Here is a 6304-nt window from a genome sequence, read left to right as displayed (position 1 = left end):
ACAAGTAGCGTGTACTTGCCAAGAACTAGTCCGTAAAGTCAGCATGTTGATGGGCATTGCGGCTCGTGTGATCCCATCGCAAGACGGTCTCTAGTCAACTACTTACAAACTTTTGCAATGAAATAAGAGACAGATTACTCTGAAACCCCCTTTTATTGTTATCTCATTAACAGTTTTTCCTCCATATGGCATATTAAACATTGCTGTTGGCCGATTGGTAAGTGAGAAACCTTCGAGACTATAATTTTGACACCTCTCACCCGTTATTAATAACTTGACTTTTAATGACTCTCCAGGCATGGAGATTTTCATGCAGGTCATCAAACAGGATCGTCTTGACAACATCCTCCTCTCTGTCTCTCCTCACTCGCCTCACTTTGGCCCAACTGAAAAGGCAGATGTGATTCTTAACATGGTGCGCCAGAGAGCATTTGGCACAAAGCAGCGACCCCGTCCTCGAAGGATTAGCCAGTTGCAAAATGCATAATGCAGCACCAGACAAAGTGCAAATATAAAACATACAAACAAGAAGACAAGGGCCTACTAGAGAACAAGACACTGTGTCCTGTCGACACAGAACTCGGGTCCAACTGGACCCACTGACCTGAGACCGCACAAACCTGATCGAGTGATGGACTGCTACGCCGCACCATGAGACAGCGTCATTTTTTTTCTCACATGACAAAGATGAAAAATATCTGTCAGGGACTGAGGGAATATTTGTCCTGCCGTTCAGACAATCCCTTTGAGAGCAAGAGGTATGGGTGGGAAACACAGTGCCAAGAGTCTATTCGTGGCTTATTCCAATTCCAACGGCACGTTTGAGACTGACCTTATACAGCCCCCATAAAGAGCTATGATGGTTATATTGTATAAAGACACTCGGGGAAAGAGCACAGTGCAGCATGCTACTTTATAATATCCTACATCTTTATTATAGAAACAGTTAATTGATTATTGGAGTTTGAAAGTACCACACAGGTGCAGTAAGGCCACCATAAAGACAACACTGAGCACCACAGACACAGTCCTAAAAAGGACATTATAAGACATGAAGTGTGTGTGTGTGTGTGTGTGTGTGTGTGTGTGTGTGTGTGTGTGTGTGTGTGTGTGTGCGTGTGTGTGTTTAGGTGGGGCAGCTGGAAGTGATCCCATTTAGGTACCAGCGTACAGGACTTTTGTTGGGCCCTAACCCGCATTTGACAGGAAATCCACACTTTAGCCGTTAACGGGCGGCGGACTTAAAGCCCTCCAGAGAGAGCAGCGGGGGGAAGAAATGGTTTGAGGTAACTGCCAGACGCCCGGCCCTCCCTCATTAAGACGCGTGCAGGTCATTTTGTTTCTCTTTGGTCCCTTTTCCTCCCTTTGGTCTGCGTGGGTGTGTGTGTGTGTGTGCGCAGGCAAGTACCAGCAGGTGTAGAGGTGTGTGTGCGAACAGCGGTTTTCTCGGCCTTGGCACTGTGCACACGTCGTACCCGCAATGTCAATCAGTGTCAGAGCAAAGAAGAAAACCAGACGCTCGGAAAAGGCCTGTCTGGGAGCAAATTTTTTTGCAGATTGGTACCGTTATTTTGAACTACAGCTGGCCTGGTCCCATGTGCTTCGCGAGCCTCAGGTAAATAAGTTAGCTTTGACAGCTGATTATGCATCAAGGGAGAAGATGTTGGAAGTGGGAGCGCTCTTTCATACACAGACCAAAGCAATGGGAGTATTAACTTCCATGATTTATTTTTGCACTCAAAGCCCCGCGGCCTGTCGCTGAGGATTCCAAGATGTCAGTCATCCCGCCGCATTGCTAATTAGAGCATGGGAAGTTTGGTAGCGACGCGATGTACGATACTGATGAGCAAATGTATGTAAACCCTAGTTTAAGATGTAATCAGTGTAACTGACATCAATTTCACAACTGCCAGTAACAACAGGGTCCAGCTCTTGGGAAGCACAATTACAAGCAACTTCTCAGCAGATAACAAAGACATTCCCAGATGGTTTCCAGCTAATTTGTGATCGCCTCTAACAACATCCAGCAGCCTTCTGTCATCACAGGGTTTATGAGAGTCACTTTCAAGATTCATGATTTATCCCTTTGTTTGTACGTCAGCCATTCACTATGGGCTTAACTTTCTGGTATGAAAGGTGGAGCCGACGTGGAAGTGCCAAAAAAAAAAACCCTGGCATTTTTCATAACAGCCAGAAGAGGCCGATTCCACTGGTTTCATAAATAGAAGTCAGAATGTAAGCTTATAAGAAAATGAGCCCACTTCTCACTTGTTTTTTTGCTTTAGTAAACAGTGTCCCGATGAGTTCATGGTCTCAATCACTAGATTTAAGTCTTCTCCAATTGATTATGATGCTCAGTTTGTAAATTAAGGTCCCAATTTATGGTTAAAAAAAAAAAGACAAAAAGTGGAGTATGCTTTTGGGAGTGGTGTGGTTACCTCTTAATTGACATGTCTCTACCATGACGTGTCTTTAAGTTCTTAGATAGAGCCGATCAGAATATCCTCCATAACTCCACCCTCTCATCCAATCATGGTTACTTCCTGTTGCAAAGAAACCAGAGTTAACTAGATGCTTCAAAACAGTAGTCTAGACACCAACTGATGATGTCATGGCCGGTTTACATTGGAAAAGACTAGGGGTAGATTGGGCCTACAACTCCAGTCTTGTAATGACAGAAAACGAAAACTCAGGTTAATGATCATATTGGGTATTGGTAGTACGTTTTGCCTTGTTTCTCCACTAAATACTTCGCAGTTTGTTGATGTTGCAGTACAATAACACATTAATGCTCTATTTTATTGAAAAGTGAGGTTAAAGCAAGGTGTTATTTCTAAGTTAAGTTGATTTTCTGAATCTCATTCCCAACTCGTCAAATACCATCCATAAGTGTCAGTATTTGACGCGTTGGGAATGAGACTCAAAAATCAACTTCTCTTGCGAGCAAGACCTTAAAATGGAAGAATTATTGTATTTTGTTGATGAGGGTTTGTGGAAAAGCTTGCCTACAGCATACTCTCCAAACCATATATCTGGGTGGGTATGGCTCATTGAAAGAAATAAAGAAGCAAACCAAAGAAATCCACACATTTTGCCTTTCAAGGCTCAGTTTTGCATCTCATATTCTCCCTCGTTTTGGCTTGAGCTATTCTCGGCGCTCGTCTCGTGCCCATATAAATACACACCTATTTCATGGCCTGCTGAGCCACGTAAAGAGGTGTGGACAGGGGAAATGAGGAGGCAGAGGAGGGTGACCCAGAGAGATGGGTAATGTTCATTATCAGGGAGAGCTGGGAGATCGTCAACTCCCGAGGCCAGAACCTGTCAGCACCTCAGCCTCGTTCGAAACTCGGCTCCTCAACACGTGCGACTCTGAAGATAAACAGTTTATTACACACAGCTGATGGTCGGCCGATGTTCTTATCCAGCTGGCGGCTCCAAGTCTTTGATCCCCAGCAGTTTTTCAGAATGTTGGACCCAAAAAGGCCAAAACCAAAAAATTTCCAAGCAACTGGTTTTTTAGAATTCTAAGTGGTGACTAAAAAGCCAGATCATGCACATGTATGCGCGCTGGGCCAAAAAATTAAAATCTTGAGTTGCATTCCTGTTTGGACAAGTAACTCCAGCTACATCCACACCAGCGTTAGCTACCTGAGTGGAACTTAACAGTCAAGACATGTCCTTTCCTGATTCGTAACAACCATGGATGTATATCGAACTCTGATACTCTTATAGCATCCACTGCATTGCCTCGATACAATCAAGTTCCAAAAATATCTTGTGATTACCAAATTTCAGTACCTGAAGGAGTTAATCTCATCTCTCCTGGTTTCATTTTCTTTAATGATACCCAGCCCTAGTCCCCACCCTATCAAGTTGTCCTTTTTCAGACCTCTTACCCTAACCCTAATCCTAACCACTTGATTTGTTAAGAGTCAGCCCTACATGGTGTGCCCATCCTGGCAGAGGCCATTAAGTTTGAATGCCTGGTGGAATAATTTCATCAAAGTCGTGGTTGCTAAAGGATGATGAGAAAACTTTTGAAGTTCGGCCCTGATCAGCCTCACCGAAAGACTATGCTTGCGCCTGAATCGCTTCTTTAGAGACTTAATGGATTTAACCTGGACTCACCTTTCCAGAGTCCAGGTGTCCATGACTTGACCCGGGGCATTATCATTAACAGCCCTGACCAATCTACATCAGATTTTTTCCCCCTACCCCTTTAATAACTTCACACCCCAGCTGCCCAGCAAACACTCCTGCTGTCCCTGCGTCCCACTACTCCTGCACATGAAGGAGGCTAATCACCGGTGTGATCTCCCCCTTTTCACCTCTGACCCCCCCGACACTAGAATAACAACCTCCATACCCGCCCCCCCCAACCCCTCGACGCTTCCTCCCCCCAATTAGGAGGGTGCTTTTCCCCTTGCAGATGACAGATGAGGGGTCAGGGGGTTGTCAGACCCCCTTGCTAGTTTCTCCCCGTGCCCACCGAGGGATGAAACAGGAGGACGTCCTTGCCTTGGGGAGTGACAGGGAAAAAGGTTTGGAGATGGAAGCTGTACTGACATAGATAAATGACAGTCGGAGAACGAGGCACCGGGGGGAAAGCTGGGGAAGGAAGCAGATGAGAAATTAGAGGAAGGCTATTCAAGGAAAAAAGCCGAAAGTGAGAGAAAAGAAGGAGCGTTGCCGCATGCGTAAAGCGAAATCGGAAGTTGGACAACGAGATAGTGAGTGGGTGGAAGGATTAAATGGATGATAAGGGAGGAGGGAAACGACAGAGAGAGATAAGGCAGCGCTCGCTGTGCTGGAACACTGCGGCCAGCCTTTTTCCTCCGCTGCAATAAAAGCAGGGCTGCAGTCCAATGAATCAAGGCGTTGGGGGCTTTGCTCTCTCTGTTGTGTGTTATGTCCAGTGCTAATGGCCAGCAGATGTGGAGGTATTTCACAAGTGTGGCTTTGGAAAACATTCCCGCACATAAATCCAATTAGGTCGGACCCTGCACACGAGCTAGCTAGCGAGCCTGGCGAGCGCGTCCACGACTGCCCAAACGCTCCGCAGACACAGTTGACTTAAATAATCAGATTTCTCGGAGCAGGTAGAGGAAGGTGCCGACTTGGTAATGGTTAAAGACGTTCTAAGCTTAAGTAAACCTGTGTGTTAATTCAGGGTTTTAGCTGTTTGGGTTTGTCTGGTCGCGATGTTGTGGTGGCTGATTGCCTTCGACGGCTCAGTGTTTGCTGTCGGGGCTTTCTTTACACAGGTGGTCTCAAAAACACAGTTAAACTCAACGAGAGAGAGAAGATCCATGAGACAATGTCTCAGATTGGAAGTCGAATTGGAAGCTAGGACTTAATATCAGGCCAAAGTTGTATCATCAATTGGAAATGCTCCTTCTCCTCAGATCACCGGCCGTGGGATCAAACAATGGAGATTAAATAACCATGCATGAAGTCGGTGCCAAGCTCATATACCTCGAGGCAGCAAAACTTCAACTTAATCATGTTTCCTCTGGGAGCTGTTCTACAAAAAAAACCGTCACCCCTCAAAAGTCAGTTATTTGTTCCTGATTTACCCGACAAAGCCTTGTTTGGAGAAAAGACTGGTGGCCAGACGTCCCCTGGCTCGAATCTGTGATTCCAATAAGAATTTAATTCCACGGGGTGAGGTAAAAGGCCTTGAGGCAAATCATTATTAAACACATAAATAAAATCACACAAGAGATAAAAAGAACATGTCTGTCATTGAGTCCTTCAGTCGCAAATCTAGCTCACAAATCCTGCTTCATTCATTGTAGTCTGGAAAACATGAACACCGTTGACAGGATCCTGTTGCCTGATTGAACAGGCTGATTGATAGGCCCCCCGAGTTACTGTTGCTGCACCTGTCAGACTACACTGTTTACAGTTGTATTTACCTTTACCAAGACAACAAAAGATTTTGAAGTGATCTGTTGGCTGAGTGTTTACAGATTTGTTTAAAATGAGAACAAATGGCTTTTAATGTGCACTTCATCACCATCTAATAAAGTTGAGTGTAAAGCGACATGAGTCAGTATCCTCATTGGCTTATAATAATTACGTCAAATTTTGCAAATACACTAAAAGTAACAGATATTGGTAAATTCTTTCATGACTCCAGTGGACATCCCCAGACTACTTTAAAAAAACGCTCAATTCTGTGAGTTGTTGAGTGAGGAGAGACTTTATAAACTTTGTGAAACGCTCGCTGCAACAAATTCTTAACTACTTGGGCCTTCTTGTTGATTCGGCAAAAGTTATATGTGAAGATGTTTCGTTT

This window comes from Acanthopagrus latus, chromosome 14, assembly GCF_904848185.1.
Source record: "Acanthopagrus latus isolate v.2019 chromosome 14, fAcaLat1.1, whole genome shotgun sequence".
Lineage (NCBI taxonomy): Eukaryota > Metazoa > Chordata > Actinopteri > Spariformes > Sparidae > Acanthopagrus > Acanthopagrus latus.
Note: the sequence above shows the minus strand (reverse complement) of the source record.